This window comes from Medicago sativa, chromosome 4, assembly GCF_051527215.1.
Source record: "Medicago sativa cultivar Bolivia chromosome 4, Bolivia_mono, whole genome shotgun sequence".
NCBI lineage: Eukaryota > Viridiplantae > Streptophyta > Magnoliopsida > Fabales > Fabaceae > Medicago > Medicago sativa.
In genome coordinates, this window is record NC_140752.1 from 49,197,321 (window position 1) to 49,214,839 (window position 17,519).

Here is a 17,519-nt window from a genome sequence, read left to right on the forward strand (position 1 = left end):
TGCTGTATTAGATCCTGAAGATACAACTAACAATTGAAAAAAAGAATCATGTATTAATTAATTGGTTTTTTATTCATATACTCGTCAATCATTTTATGCATTGCATGCATGCATGGTAACAAGATCAGTCCTATAAATACCTTGCCCAACAACGAACAAGAAAAACACAACCACTAAATCCTCTTATACTTATTCATAGCCTTTGAGTTTGAGCAAACAAGTTTATAATCAATTAACAACCATGTCAACTAGATCCCTCGCCATATTCATACTAGCTCATGTGTGGCTTTTGATGGCAAAAACATCAATATCCCAGTTTGTCATCGACACAAGTGGTGAACCCGTTGAGGATGATGAGGAATACTTCATCAGGCCTGCTATCGGAGGCAATGGAGGAGGTTCCACTTTGGTCACCGGAAACGGGCCATGCCCTTTGCATGTTGGTCTTGACAACACTGAAGGGACACTTGGAGTGGCTGTGAAGTTCACTCCTTTTGCTCCTCATCACGATGATGACAATGTTAGGCTTAACAGAGACTTGAGAGTTACATTCCTAACATCCACAAGTTGTGGGCAGTCAACAGACTGGAGATTAGGTGAGAAAGATGCTACAAGTGGAAGGAGATTGATTGTCACTGGAAGAGATAATGGTGCAGGATCGCAACAAGGTAACTTTTTTAGGATTGTGCAGACCCAAACTAGTGGCAACTATAACATTCAATGGTGCCCTACAGAGGTGTGCCCTAGTTGTAAGAATCAATGTGGAACTGTTGGTCTTATTCGTGAGAATGGAAAGATTTTGTTGGCCCTCGATGGTGGTGCCCTTCCAGTCGTGTTCCAGAAAGAATGACTATTAGTGTGTTGGTGAAGCTTGTTTTTTAATGTAATAATGTTTCCTTGTTGCTCACCTTTAAGTATAAACCTAATGTCAATAAATAAACGTGGAGCTATTGTTCATTTCAATTGAACCTAAGAGAGAATGAGATATGTATTCTGTTCGATTGCTATTCAAATATATATATAATAAAGCTCCGAATGTTTATGTATCTTCTTTATTTACCACACGTTTGTTCACTTGTTCAATTATTTATATCTTATTTAAGTTTGTATCTTAGAAATCTTAAAGATTCTGTTCATTTGTTCAGTTTACAATACCATTGTTAAATCAAGTGTAAGAACAAATTTACTTATTTACAGTTGTAAACATTTAGAAATTCTCTCGCCTGCGTGCTTGAGCAGATAAGTCTCTTGGTGAAACTTTGAGCAACTGGAAAGTCTCTTGGAGTTGTCCTCGAGCAAGGAAGTCTTTAGGAGTTGCCCTAGAGCAAAGAGAAGTCTCTTGGAGTTGTCCTAGAGCAAGAAGTCTCTAGGTAGTGTCCTAGAGCAGGAAGTGTCTTGCAATTGTGCTTGATCATTGACAAGTCTCTTGGAAGAGTCTTTGAGCAATTTGTAATCCAGAGTGATTATAGTGAAACCCCTTGGAAGTGCAAGGGGACTGGACTACTCCTTTGTTGTGGGAGGAACCAATATAAAATTGCTTTGTGTCTGCTTTCTCTCTGTCTCTTTATCTTTGTGTTCTATATTTAATCTGCTGCATTCAGACCATGAGTCAAAATCTAAATACCTCAGATTCTGATAAGGTTTTAACACATAGAAAAAGAAACTGCAAAAGCAGATGTTGGGTGACTGATAAGTCAATAATTTAGTGTTTATTAGAGTCTATTTTATTTAGATTTCATGTGTTTTTAATTACATTCTAGAACTATTTTACTTCAATTTGTTGTTATTTAATTTCAGGAACAAATATGGTGAAAGATTGAGTCTTGGAGCAAAAGAAATGGTTTTGGAGCATGGTTAAGAAATGGAAGGATCTAGAGCATGATTTGGATCTGATTAAAGCCAAAAATATGAAGATTCTATGCAATAATATTAGGCACAGCCGTTCCTGACAATGCCCAAACCGTGCCTGCAAAGTTGTGAAAAGTTTAACTTCAGCGCCAGTGTTGATTTTGCCAAATCCGAAGGAATCGTTTATCGTGTATTGTGATGCATCTAAGATGGGTTTGAGTGATGTGTTAATGCAGAATCGCCAGGTTTTGGCTTATGCGTCGAGGCAACTGAAAGTGCATGAGAAGAATTATCTGACTCGTGCCTTGGAATTGGCAGCAGTTGTGTTTGTGCTGAAGATTTGGAGGCATTATCTGTTTGGTTTTAAGTTTGAAGTGTTCAACGACCACAAGAGTTTGAAGTACTTGTTCGATCAGATGGAGTTGAAAATAAGGCAGATGAGGTGGTTGGAATTCCTTAAGGATTATGATTTTCAGTGAAGTTATCATTCTGGAAAGGCAAATGTGGTGGCTGATGCTTTGAGTAGGAAGTCTTTGCATATGTATGCTTTGATGGTTAAAGAGTTGGAGTTGATTGAGAAGATTGTCAGATTGCATGGTATTCCTTCTAGTATTATGTCAGATCAGGATCCCTGGTTTACTTCTAAGTTTGGGGAAAGTTTGCAAGTTGCTTTGGGAACTAAGTTAAGGTTGAGTTCTGCTTATCATCCCCATACTGATAGACAGACAGAGAGAACTATTCAGAGTTTGGAGGATTTGTTGAGAGCTTGTGTTTTGGAACAAGGTGTCAGTTGGGTCGAATGTTTACCGTTGATTGAGTTTACTTATAACTACAATTTTCATTCTAGTATCAAGATGGCATCGTTTGAAGATTTGTATGCACGTAGGTGTAGGACGCCGTTGTGTTGGTATGCGTCATGAGAAAGTGCTTTGTTAGGACCGAAAATTGTGCAAGAGACTACGTGGAAGGTTAAGATGATTCAAGAGAAGATGAAAGCATCTCAGAGTAGGCAGAAGAGTTATCACGATAAGAGGAGGAAGGGTATTGATTTTTAGGTTGGTGATCATGTGTTCTTGAGAGTGAATCATGTAACCGGTGTTGGATGTGCTTTGAAGTGTCGGAAGATGACACCGCGTTTTGTTGGACCATTTGAGATTGTTGAGAAGGTTGGAGCTGTAGAGTATCAAATTGCATTACCGCCGTTGTTGTCGAATCTTCATGATGTGTTCCATGTGTCTCAGTTGCGGAAGTATGTGTATGATGCGTCTCACGTGATTCAAGTGGATGATTTGGAAGTAAGGGATAATTTGACCGTTGAGACATGGCCAGTTATGATTGAAGATCAGAAAGTGAAGCGTTTGAGAAGAAAAGAGATCATTTTGGTGAAAGTGATTTGGGTTGGACCGACTGTTGAGAGTGCTACCTGAGAATCAGAGAGTAGGATGAGGGTTTCGTATTCAGAGTTGTTTTCTTTAGGTAATTTTCGAGTGCGAAAATTCTTTTTAGTGGGGGAGAGTTGTAACAGCCCGTTTTTCGCTAGAATTATTTTAATTATTTATTATGTATGTTTATATGTGCTTGTATGTGTTTATTTGTCTCTATGTGTATTTTATTCGTGATTAGTTGTTTTTGGTTTAAGAGGAGTATTTTAGTCATTTTAGACCCAGGGGTATTTGACACAAACAACATCTACTCAACCCCTGACTCCCTCTCCAACTTCCTCACCAAGTCGACCTCCCTCCCCCACTTGGCCTCCCTCTCCTTGTCTGCAACCAAGTACTCCTCCATCCACGTCTGCATCACAATTGCCTACTACATTCAACCCATATACAACTCAAACACCACATATCCCTCCCATTTACCAACCTACATTGAGTTCAGAAACTAAACCTATCACATGTAGCCTGTAACACCCCGTTTTCCCAACATGTAAAATAATAAATAATAATCAGAGTATTCGACTTAAAACAGGATGTCACATTTCTTTAAAATATCCTCAAATATAAAGAGAGTTAAAATCTACTCTTTATTTCAAACACCTGCTGTCTATAAATTCAAATATGTCACACCGGAAAAATTCTTAATATTTAAACAAGTACTTGGCACTAAAGGCCTCAACATCATAAACAACTTATTAAACAATCCATTTCAAATGGTCCATCAACATAAATCATAAAGACACGTAACAAAAAGGAAACAATGCAAGATCCCCATCCCATTACGTATCAGAGCAACCCTAAGACGACGCGTGAGGGAGTCAACTCACATCAACAGCTATTCCTGGTTATCTGCACGTTACCCACGTAGAGGCAACATTCAAACAGAAGGGGTGAAATTCACATTCAATAATAATAAGCATATAATTCATCAATAGAATTTAACAACATAAATAGCAACAAAATTTAACATTATAAGCAACAATTATACGACATTAATGCTTCACATAATTACTCATTATCAACTCCTTAGTTATAATAACAACTTGACAACACGACAACAACATCGACTACTCAACATCAACGACAACTTAACATCAACGACAACCTAGCTTCAACGACAAATGCAACGACAACTTCCTCAACTTGACAACTTAATTATGCATGTGGTACCGATCAGGGCATCAAGCCCTCAACTTATAGAGCATAGGCTCTCAACGTGGTGAATGACTAAGCATTCCAGGGCATAAACCCTCAACTTTAAATGTGAATGACTAAGCATTCCAGGGCATAAGCGTTCAACTTTAATGATGATGCATGTACTCAACGACAATGCAACGACGACCAACAACTTCAACGACATCGACAACAACTTACAACTTTAATGACAAGGACGACAACAGTGGCAACGGCAACAGCAATGACTTCGCATCATAATCTCATAATTCATCAATCATAAACAGCATCATATAACATCGTATTTAAACATCAACAATTCATCATGCATCTTTGTAAAAACATAATAAATTATCCACAACATATTTTCATGTCAAACCAAGACTACTAGAAAGATATCACAATTATCAACAACTTTCATGTTTATACCAAAGACCAATTCAAAAGAGAAACGTATGAAACAGACGCAAAAACATGAAACAGAGAATGTTGTCACTGTGCAATTTCGCTAAGACCAAATTGGAGTATTTTCATCATAAATTAAAAACCAAAAATCATTTTCACATCAAACCAAAGCCACTGGAAAACTAACAAAATTATCTAAAACTTTCATGTTTACACCAAAGGCCAATTCAAAACAGAAACATGTGTAAAAAATGCAAAAACATGAAACAGAGAATGTTGTCACTGTGACCTACGTGCAGTAATTTGACCATAACTCAAGTTCTATAAATCATTTTGAAGTCAAACCAACGGCATTAAAAAGGTAACATCCATACCTACAACTTTTGTGTTTACACCTAAGATCAATTCTGCACCGATCAATACTAGTTTTCATTTCAAAATTCGGGGCAGAGATGAAAAAAATCAGAAAAAGCAACTTATATTCTTCAAACTTCACATTCATTCAAAATCATCACAATCAACAACAACAACTCAACATAATTCATACCCAATTCATAATATGACATTAACAACAACAATCATCAACAATCACAACTCATAATCACGAATCCAACCACAAATCAACAACAACATAACATAAATCATTATTTGAGCATAATTCATCAAGTATCCAAATACATATATCAAGAGTATGCAATATCATCATCAACAATTCATTTATCAACAAATAAACATACCCAAACATATCACTACCACTAGAGCACGAATTTTGTAACACCCCGTTCTCCCAACAACGTAATATTAATTATAATAATCAGAGTAAATCATACAACGGAGTGTCACACTGCTTTTCAAAATTTCATAAATAGAAAATAACTATTTATTTAAACCAACATTTAAAATATCTTAAAAACTGCAGCGGAATAATTCTTTTAGAAAATATAATTCAACATCAATGTAATTCTTGGCACAAAGGCCTCAAGATAATAAACATTAATATCAACAATGATAAACTCCAACGACAAGATCTTTTCAAAACATGATGCATAAAAGAAATGAAGAAAACATTCGCGACGATCCCCATCCTAATATGTATCAGAGCCCTAAACACTTGAGCCAACTAACCTACAAGCCATCAATACCTGCAAGTTACCCATACAAAGGGCAACATTTTCAAGCAGAAGGGTGTTGGAACAAAATGTGTTTAACAATGAACCTTAAAGAGTTTTGATGATAACAAGGTATTAAAAATTGTAAATTGGACTAGCTAATATTTGTTCAAGTGTACAGGACCATAATTATAAAGTTACATCATCATTGGTTCTGAATGAGCAAATAAAGAGCAAAGGAAACAACAAAAATTTGAAGCTTGGACGCTCCTGAAGGCAACTTGTTACTGAAGAGAAAAAGCGCTCCTGAAGTTAAGTCGCTTCTGAAGTAAGGATAGTGCTCCTGAAGTAAGAATAGTGCTCCTGAAGACAAGAAGTCCAGAAGTCATATCATCAGAAGCTGCATCATCAGAAGCTGCCTCATCAGAAGTTATTTCACCAGAAGCTGAATCTCAACTGGATTTGCAAAAGATTCAAGAATTGAAGAATTATCAATGCAAAAGCTGTCTATTGGATTCGAAAACACAAACAAAGGATTAGTGGAATTTTGCAACGGTTATTTCAAAGGTGTTTGAAGGCTTGTGCTTACAATTTGGACGAAAGCGTTGACATTGTACTATTGTACGAACTGTACAACCACCTTCTCCACTACTCTGTTTTGTGTCCACGCTACAAGACAAGAAAACAGCTCCAGAATACGGCTTCGCCTGCATAGATGTTCCTTTGGATAAGGAATGGATTTCAAATTGGTTCTTCATAGGACAACAACCAAATCAGGCAAAATATCATTGGTGAAAGATCAAGCTTCAACAACGACTCTTTGGTGTGCTGGCAATTTCACAACGTCTCTTTCACACCTCTATATAAAGGAGTGAAGACCTAGAGATTTGGTAATGCAAGAACGCTGAACGAAAGACTCATAACATTTTTACAAGTGCCAAACCTCTGCTGAAATTGTTCTGCATTCACTTAGAATTTCTGTGTCTCAAAGTCATATCTTAGAAATTCTTAAGTCCATTGAGTCTGTATCTGATTTGTATTGTGAGCACCTCTGATTGTATATCAAGTGTTCAACCTTAAACAATTTTCTGTGTAATATTGTTTAGTTAGGAAGTCTCTTGCAGTTGTGCTTGAGCAGGAAGTCTCTTGATTGTGTTCTTGAGCAAAGGAAGTCTCTAGCTTGTGTGCTTGAGCAAAGGAAGTCTCTTGCTTGTGTGCTTGAGCATTTGTAATCAGATATTACTCATAGTGAAATCTCCTTGGAAGTGCAAGGGGGACTGGACTACTTCCGGATTGTGGAAGGAACCAGTATAATTGCTTTGTGTCGTTCTTCTTCTCTCTCTCTGTTTTATTCCGTTGTATTTAGATTCTGATTATCACTTCAGAAGCTGTCTCACTTAGCTTCTGATCAGTGTGTTCAGTTTTTAGGAGAAACGAAGAATTTTTCAAAACACAATTCAACCCCCTTCTTGTGTTTTTCTCACCTTCAATTGGTATCTAGAGCCTTGGTTTGTTGTGTAACACTTAACCGTGCAACAGTCAAAGATCTGAGAAAAACATGTCTACTCCTCCTCCTACTGGTCCTGGTGATACTAGCTATAAAAATGTCTCACATGATTATAGTGATAGTAAGAAAACCAGTGTTGGAAAAGTTCCAAAGTTCAATGGAGATGCTGAAGAGTTCTCTTGGTGGAAGACCAACTTTTACAGTTACATCATGAGCCTAGATGAAGAATTATGGGATATTCTGGAAGATGGTGTTGGTGATTTAGTCCTTGATGAAGAAGGAGCTGCTGTGGATAGAAAGAAACATACTCCAGAACTGAGGAAACTCTACAAGAAGCATCATATTATCAGAGGAGCTCTTGTCACTGCCATACCCAAAGCAGAGTATATGAAGATGAGTGACAAATCCACTGCTAAAGCTATGTTTGCTTCTCTCTGTTCAAATTATGAAGGGAGCAAGAAGGTCAAAGAAGCAAAGGCTCTCCTGCTCGTACATCAGTATGAGTTATTCAAGATGAAGGATGATGAAACTATTGAGGAGATGTACTCAAGGTTTCAAACCTTAGTTTCTGGGCTACAGATTCTAAAGAAGAGCTATGTTGCTTCTGATCATGTAAGCAAGATACTCAGAAGCTTACCTGCCAGATGGAGACCAAAGGTGATTGCCATTGAGGAAGCTAAAGATTTAAACACTTTAAGTGTCGAAGATCTTGTTAGTTCTCTCAAGTTAAGTCTTAATGAACATGAGTCTACTAAGAAGAGTAAATCAATAGCTCTTCCATCCAAAGGCAAGTCATCAAAAGCTCTCAAAGTAGTTGAATCTGAAGAGGAAGAACAGTCAAGTTCAGATTCTGAACCAGATGCTGCTGAAATGGCCATGCTCTCAAACAGACTTCAATATCTGGCCAAGAAGAACAGAAAGTTTCTCTCCAGAAGGGGTAACTCCAGAAGCTCAAAGAAAGAAGATCAGAAGGGATGCTTCAACTGTAAGAAGCCTGGACACTTCATTGCTGAATGCCCTGATCTTCAAAGAGAAAAGTCAAAGGACAAGTCAAAGAGGTCTACATTCAAACCAAGCAAACTCAAGAAGCAGATTAAGCAGAGTTTAATGGCAACCTGGGATGATTTGGGTAGTGAATCTGGATCTGATAAAGAGGAAGCTGATGAAGATGCAAAGGTAGCTGTTGGGTTGGTAACAACAGCAACTTCAGAAGCTGGATCAGATTCAGACTCAGAAGATGAAAACGAGGTATATTCCAAAATTCCCAGAGATGAACTTGTTGAGTCACTTAAAGAACTTCTTACACATTTTGAAGTAAGAACCAATGAGTTGAAGGATTTAAAAGAAAAATATGCTGATTTGGTACAACAACAAAAATCAACTCTATTGGATCTGAAAGCTTCTGAACAAGGACTTAGGGGCTTTGACTTCATGTGTAAAACATATGAAGATCAGCTCAGGTTCTTATGTCAGAAGCTACAAGAAAAGTGTAATGAAAAACCTTTAAGTAACCATGAAATTGCTCTTGAAGATTTTATTATATCTGGCATTGACAGAAGCAGAGTAGCTTCTATGATTTATAGCATTTACAAGAACAATGGCAGAGGAATTGGTTTTCCAGAAGTGAAACTTGAGAAAACCAATCTAAAATCTTGTTGTGAATGCATCAAGGAAGGTCTGAAAACATTCTTTGTACCAGAAGGGGCTGAGTTGGAAACTGTTGTTCAATCAGAACCTGAAGCTTCTAGTCCTAAGGCTAAGATTACTTCAAAGCCAAAGAACTCTAAGTCAAAGGCTATGATCAAATCTGATTCCAAGACTTCAAAGGTCAGGATCCTGAAAAAATCAGAACCTATTCCTCAGAGTCTGGTGAAACCAAAATCTGGGGTTCTGAAGTCTAAGTTTCAGAAGAAGACAGTTACTGCTTCTGAAGTACCAAAACCTAAGGTGATGGTTAATCAGAAGCAACCCAACTCACAGCACAAGGTACAAGAAGTGAAGAGTAAAGCCTTAAGTACTAACCTTCCAGGACCCATAGAACAATGGGTACCTAAATCTAAAAATGTCAATGATGCAGGTATGTCTAAGAGCAGTGCCAAAGCAAAGATCATGGTGCCTAGACAGCGGTTGCTCAAGACACATGACAGGAGACAAGTCCATGTTCCTCAGCCTAACAATGAAAGAGGGAGGAAATGTGAAATTTGGAGGCAACCAGTCAGGCAAGATCATAGGTATAGGAACTATTGGTAATTCCTCTACCTCAATTAATAATGTATGGTTGGTAGATGGTCTTGAACATAACCTTTTGAGCATTAGTCAATTTTGTGATAATGGTTATGATGTGCTTTTTGAAAAACCCAACTGTACAGTAATCAACAAGGAAGACAAATCCATTGTGTTCAAGGGAAAGAGAGTTGACAATGTCTATAAAATCAATTTTTCTGAACTGGCTGATCAGAAGGTGGTTTGCCTACTATCAGTGAATGATAAGAAATGGATGTGGCACAGAAGGTTGGGACATGCTAACTGGAGGTTAATCTCTAAGCTTAGTAAGTTACAACTTGTGAAAGGGCTACCAGACATTGACTATCATTCAGATGCACTCTGTGGTGCATGTCAGAGAGGGAAAATTGTGAAATCATCTTTTAAAACCAAAAACATTGTTTCAACCTCAAGACCTTTAGAATTACTCCATATTAATTTATTTGGACCAGTGAGTACTGCATCCTTATATGGAAGTAAATATGGATTAGTCATTGTTGATGATTACAGCAGATGGACTTGGGTGAAATTCATAAAGAGTAAAGATGTTGCGTGTGATGTATTCAGTAGCTTCTGCACTCAAATTCAATCTGAAAAAGAATCAAAAATTTTGAAAGTCAGAAGTGATCATGGTGGAGAATTTGAAAATGAGCCATTTGAAGCTTTTTGTGAAAAACATGGAATTTTCCATGAATTCTCTTCTCCTAGAACACCACAACAAAATGGGGTTGTAGAGAGAAAGAATAGAACTTTACAAGAAATGGCCAGAACCATGATTCATGAAAACAATTTACCAAAACATTTTTGGGCAGAAGCAGTGAATACAACATGCTATGTTCAAAACAGGATCTATATCAGACCTATTTTGGAGAAAACAGCATATGAACTCTTTAAAGGAAGAAAACCCAATATCTCTTACTTTCATCAATTTGGATGTACATGTTACATTCTGAACAACAAGCTCTACCTAAAGAAATTTGATGCCAAGGCCCAAAGAGGAATCTTTTTAGGTTACTCTGAAAGGTCAAAGGCATACAGAGTGTATAATTCAGAAACACTCTGTGTTGAAGAATCTATGCACGTTAAATTTGATGACAAGGAGCTTGAAGATAAAACTTCAAAGCAAGGTGAAAGTTTTGCAGAGATACAGGTTCCTGAAGCTACTCCAGAACCTGATCAGATAGCTGAGTCTGAAGATAGTCCAGAAGCTGAACCCACATCAGAAGCGCAAGATGAAACTGCTTCTTATGAAGCACAAGATGGCTCACATCAAGAAGATCCTCCCAGAAACACATTCAAACACAAGTCTTCACATCCTGAGGAGCTAATCATTGGAAACAAAGATAGTCCAAGAAGAACAAGATCACATTTCAGACAAGAAGAGTCAATGATTGGACTAATCTCAATGATTGAACCTACAACAGTTGATGAAGCACTTTCAGATGATGGATGGATCCTAGCTATGCAAGAAGAGTTGAATCAATTTCAAAGAAATGATGTGTGGGATCTTGTACCCAAACCTCAGCACAAGAACATTATTGGAACAAAATGGGTATTCAGAAACAAGCTGAATGAGCAAGGTGAAGTAACAAGAAACAAAGCCAGGCTTGTTGCACAAGGGTATAGTCAACAAGAAGGCATTGATTACACTGAAACGTTTGCTCCAGTTGCAAGATTGGAAGCAATCAGGTTACTTCTTTCCTATGCAGTTAATCATGGCATAATATTATATCAAATGGATGTCAAGAGTGCATTTCTAAATGGTGTCATAGAAGAAGAAGTGTATGTCAAGCAACCTCCTGGATTTGAGGATATTAAATATCCTGACCATGTTTTTAAACTGAAGTAATCACTATATGGCTTGAAACAAGCTCCCATAGCTTGGTATGATAGACTAAGTAATTTCTTAATCAAAAATGATTTTAAAAGAGGACAGGTTGATACTACACTCTTCAGAAGGACCCTTGGGAAAGATATTCTTGTTGTGCAAATATATGTTGATGATATAATATTTGGTTCTACTAATGCATCTCTTTGCAAGGAATTTTCTGAGTTAATGCAGGATGAATTTGAAATGAGCATGATGGGAGAGATGAAGTTCTTCCTTGGCATTCAAATCAATCAATGCAAAGATGGAGTCTATGTTCATCAATCAAAGTACACAAAGGAGCTTCTGAAGAAGTTCAAACTTGAAGATTGTAAAGTGATGAACACTCCAATGCACCCTACGTGCACCTTAAGCAAAGAAGATGAAGGAGCTAAAGTAGATCAGAAGCTGTATAGAGGTATGATTGGTTCTTTGTTATACCTCACTGCATCTAGGCCAGATATTTTATTCAGTGTATGCTTGTGTGCAAGATTCCAATCAGATCCTAGAGAATCTCATATGACTGCTGTCAAGAGAATCTTTAGGTATTTGAAAGGAACAACTAATCTTGGACTCCTTTATAGGAAATCCTTAGATTAGAAGCTAATTGGATTCTGTGATGCTGATTATGCTGGTGATAGGATTGAAAGAAAGTCAACCAGTGGCAATTGTCAATTTCTGGGTGATAATCTTATATCCTGGGCTAGCAAAAGACAAACAACTATTGCTATGTCTACAGCAGAAGCAGAATACATTTCAGCTGCAAGTTGTTGTACACAACTACTTTGGATGAAACATCAGTTGGAAGACTATCAGATAACTGCTAACAGTATTCCCATTTATTATGATAATACTGCTGCTATTTGTTTGTCTAAAAATCCAATTTTGCATTCAAGAGCTAAGCACATTGAAATCAAACACCATTTTATCAGAGATTATGTTCAAAAAGGAATTTTAGATATACAATTCATTGATACTGAAAATCAATGGGCTGATATATTTACTAAGCCTTTAACTGTTGAAAGATTTGATTTTATAAAGAAAAATTTGAACATGCACTTTGTATCTGATTAAATGATTGCTTGCTCCTGAATAGGATTTTAGGTTCTGAAGTTAGTTCAGAAGCGGTAGTCCATCAGAAGCTCTTTATTGAGGTTCTGAGGAAAACTCGCTTTTGATGATGACGTCAGCATCTGAAGTCCAGAAGCTGGATTTGTTGCTTCTGAATAGTTGAATTAGTGGAAACGTTGGAAGTTACCTTTTAAAAAGTAACTTCTGGCCCACTAACTTGGTAGTTACTCTGTGAACTTCTTACGTGGCCTGTATGTGTTGGTGTATAACTAAAAGGGCAATGATGATTTAATAGCTTTGAAAGTACTTTTCACGCGCCCCCAATTTTGTCATTAATGTTATGTTTGTTTGTCTCTTTTGAATTGCAATCGTTTTACTTTTAACACTTTGACAATTCACACACTACTCACTCACAACAAACACATTTGCTCTCAAACCTCTTGCGAAGTAAGCGCATTCTCTCAACCTTAGAACCCTAAAATCTTCATCTTCTTCAAATCTTCGTCAATCATCAAATGGCATCATCAAGCTCAAAAGTTTCAGAATCTACATCAAACATGCAAAGCGTACCAGGATCTGGGTCCGTCTACAAAGAGAAGACTATGGATATTCCATGGAAATCCTTAATAGTTCAAGTAGAGTCACCGGTGGATTTTGCTTCACTCAAGAAGTACGAAGTAAACATGGAAGGATTGATAGAAACTCAGAAGCTGTCTGAGTATTTCAAGATGCTAAATGGGCCAACATATGTGAACTTGGTCAAGGACTTTTGGTTAAAAGCTGAAGTGTACAATGAAAAGCCTGCAAAAGTTGTAAGCAAACAAGCTGGGTCAAAGAAAGGGAAATTGGCCATGGATATGAATCCTACATCATTTGATAGCTTAGAAATAAGGTCTGAAGTGTTGGGCATTCCTATAACCATCACCGAGGACGTTATAGCTAAAGCTTGTAGAATGCATGCAGAGGGAAGATTCCAAGAAATAGTCAGGAAGGAAGATGTCCTGCTACAAGGTTACTACAACACTCTTCTGGGTGGGAAGAAAGATGCCAAGCCTTCTGAAATGGAGATTCACAACAGGATGTTGGTGAAATTCAGTAATGATTGCTTCTTTCAAAGAGCAGGAGGGTCTGACCAACCCAACAACCAACAGAAGCTAGCAATTTACTTCATGGCTATTCTGGAAAAGATAAACTTCCCCAGATATGTAATGGATCATCTCTGCTGGGCCATAAACGAAAGCACTATAAGAGGAAGAAAACAAGTACCCTATGGAAGATTGCTGTCTGAAATCTTTTTTCAAGGAAGGGTGCTGGAGCTCTTAAAGAGGACAAGGAATGCTTCTGATAGATGTTTCGATGTCTCTACTGCTGAAAGGACTATCAGTAGCAGGAGCTTATGCTCTATGAAGTTCATCAAGGAAGTCTCTAAAGATGAAAAGTGGTTGGAGATGACCACAAAAGAGACTGAGATTATCAGGGACTTTCCTTCCATTTTTAAGGAAAGCAATCCTGAAATCTTAGCCAAGTCAGTAGCTGAGTACGTCTTGGAAGAAGTTGCAAATTCTCAGGAGGAAGCTGCTCTTACTAAAGGAAAGAGAGCCAGAACTAGTTCAGAATCTGATGCTGCTCCTACTAAAGGAAAAAGGGCCAGAACTAGTACTGTGTCAGAAGCTGCTGTTGCTATAACTGAGAAGCAAAAAGTTGCTAAGTCTGATGCTAAATCTGTTTCTGCCAAGGATAAAGGAAAGATGCAGAAGGTTGGTGCTGCTTCTATTCCTCAGAAAAGAAGAAAAGGTAAGGCAGATTTGGTAATCACCAAAGAGCAGCTGGAGGAATCTCTTGAAGAAATAGAGAAAGAAGAGGCTGAGCCTAAGCTGAAGAAGAAGAAGGCTCCCCTTCAACTTGTGAGTCCTATGGTTGAGATGACTCCAAGAATGAAAAGGATGGCAGATGAACGTGCTTCTGATTTTATATCAGACAAAAAGGAACTAAAAGCACAATACATTCATCAAAGAGATGAAAAGCTCAAGGCTTTGGGTATGGAAGACTGTGATAGGTTCTTCAAAGAGAAATTGGCTGAAGTAAGAGCCATTGCTGGTAAGACTACTTAAAACAGCGAGGAAGAAGAAATGATGATTATTATGGAGGATGCTCCAGGAGATGGAACTTCAGAAGTAGTTCCTCAAGCTGCTGGTCCACAGAAGATCACTTCTGAAGCTGGCCCTGCAGTTCAGGTAATCCAGATTCCAGTCACCCCTATCCCCATTTCACTCTCTTCACCATCAGTACCTGAACCAATAGAAGACACTTCTGTCTTAGACAATCTTATTCTACACTATTCAGGAGACTTACCCAAAGACAAGTTTACCTCAGAAAAGGCCTATGAAACAACTCCAGAAGCAGCTGCTTCTGAAAATGTTGTTTCAGAAAACCCCATCAACAAACCCCTAAACCACATAAACCCACAACACCCCCACAATCACCAATAGCTACCATTGACCCCCAACTCAACACTCAAACATCAACTTCACCACAACAACCACCAACAGAAATTGAACACTCCCCAGAACCAACTCCCATGGATGTTGACAACTCTCAAGTCAATGTCCAAGACCTAACCTTTACCGCACACATTGTTTCTGACCAGCCCTCATCTTCAAACACACAAACACACTTTAGCATTCCAGTTCCTAACCCTGTTCAAGACCTGGAAATCAGTGATTCTGATCTTGAAACCCTTGAACAACCACCCACAAACATCCTGGAATCTGGATATATTAATGCTGAGCTTCTCACAATTCTTAGTCAAATGCATAATCTGGTGGATCAAAGAAGGTCAATTGATCTCACCAACGCATATGAAGACTCCTGGGCATCTCTTCAGAACCGGGCAGCTGAGCTTATTGAAAATGTAAAGGCTAAGTGCATCAGAAGCAAGGAAGCTTCTGTCAGGAAATTAATGGAGCATCTGAAGCAGAATCTCAGAGAAAGAAGTTCTACACTGCTCCTGGCAAACCAGCCTTTCTTCTCAGAAAAGGACTACTTGACCAGAGAAGCAAGGTTGTGTAAGCTTCTGAAGAAACAAATGGCACAGCAGCAGCAAGAGGCTAAGGAAAGGGAACAGGCTCTTCTCCAGAGGCAACAATACCTTGAAGAACTGTTGAAGACAAAAACTGAAGAAATGGAGAAGATGAAGAAACAACAGCAAACCAATCATTAGTTGCACACCTTAGTGTTATCTTTTGTTTGTTGTGTGTTTTAAATTTTTAGTCCTTGCTTCTGAAACCATCTTGTTTTATTTTTCTATGCTTCTGAATGCTTAAATGATTCTGACTGCTTAGCTGCTTCTGATATTTGGATATTCATGTTCATATACTTTGGTCTGATTTATTTAGTTAATTTCTTAGTATACTCTCTCATGTTTGAGTTTTTCTCAAATCTTTTTGTCTTTTATGCTTATTTTTATCTCATTTTTTTTGATAATGACAAAAGGGGGAGTATATGTGACAAGTATTTAAAGGCTCTGAGCCCCATTAACATTAATGGCATTTGAAATTTTTGAAAAACTTCTATCATTTTTTTTCACCTTATTGGTATAAGCTATGAACGAACGAAGAAGTATCAAAATTCAAGTAAAATTAATTGAACCATTCTTCTTATCTATAAGTTAATTCTTTCAATGATTCAATTTTTTTTTAAAGCTCTGATATTTTTATTGTGCGAAAAATGAATTTAATTAACCTGGATAGAACTTAGGGGGAGCTTACAAACCTCACCTTAAAGACTATCAGACTCAGGGGGAGTTTGAGCTTACAAACCTCAGACTCTGAGCTTACAAACCTCAGAACCCCAAAGTCAACTTGTTAATTAGATTAACAACAATTGATCAATTTTAAATACTTTTGTTTGTCATCATCAAAAAGGGGGAGATTGTTGGAACAAAATGTGTTTAACAATGAACCTTAAAGAGTTTTGATGATAACAAGGTATTAAAAATTGTAAATTGGACTAGCTAATATTTGTTCAAGTGTACAGGACCATAATTATAAAGTTACATCATCATTGGTTCTGAATGAGCAAATAAAGAGCAAAGGAAACAACAAAAATTTGAAGCTTGGACGCTCCTGAAGGCAACTTGTTACTGAAGAGAAAAAGCGCTCATGAAGTTAAGTCGCTTCTGAAGTAAGGATAGTGCTCCTGAAGTTAAGACGCTTCTGAAGTAAGAATAGTGCTCCTGAAGACAAGAAGTCCAGAAGTCATATCATCAGAAGCTGCATCATCAGAAGCTGCAGAAGTCATATCATCAGAAGCTGCATCATCAGAAGCTGCCTCATCAGAAGTTATTTCACCAGAAGCTGAATCTAAACTGGATTTGCAAAAGATTCAAGAATTGAAGAATTATCAATGCAAAAGCTGTCTATTGGATTCGAAAACACAAACAAAGGATTAGTGGAATTTTGCAACGGTCATTTCAAAGGTGTTTGAAGGCTTGTGCTTACAATTTGGACGAAAGCGTTGACATTGTACTATTGTACGAACTGTACAACCACCTTCTCCACTACTCTGTTTTGTGTCCACGCTACAAGACAAGAAAACAGCTCCAGAATACGGCTTCGCCTGCATAGATGTTCCTTTGGATAAGGAATGGATTTCAAATTGGTTCTTCATAGGACAACAACCAAATCAGGCAAAATATCATTGGTGAAAGATCAAGCTTCAACAACGACTCTTTGGTGTGCTGGCAATTTCACAACGTCTCTTTCACACCTCTATATAAAGGAGTGAAGACCTAGAGATTTGGTAATGCAAGAACGCTGAACGAAAGACTTATAACATTT

General features: G+C 37.7%; 1 pseudogene; it reads left to right on the forward strand.

Annotated features, from left to right (window-relative positions):
* Positions 1-241: 241 nt before the first annotated feature.
* LOC146929541 (kunitz type trypsin inhibitor 104 pseudogene) lies at positions 242-862 on the forward strand (annotated as a pseudogene).
* Positions 863-17,519: the final 16,657 nt, after the last annotated feature.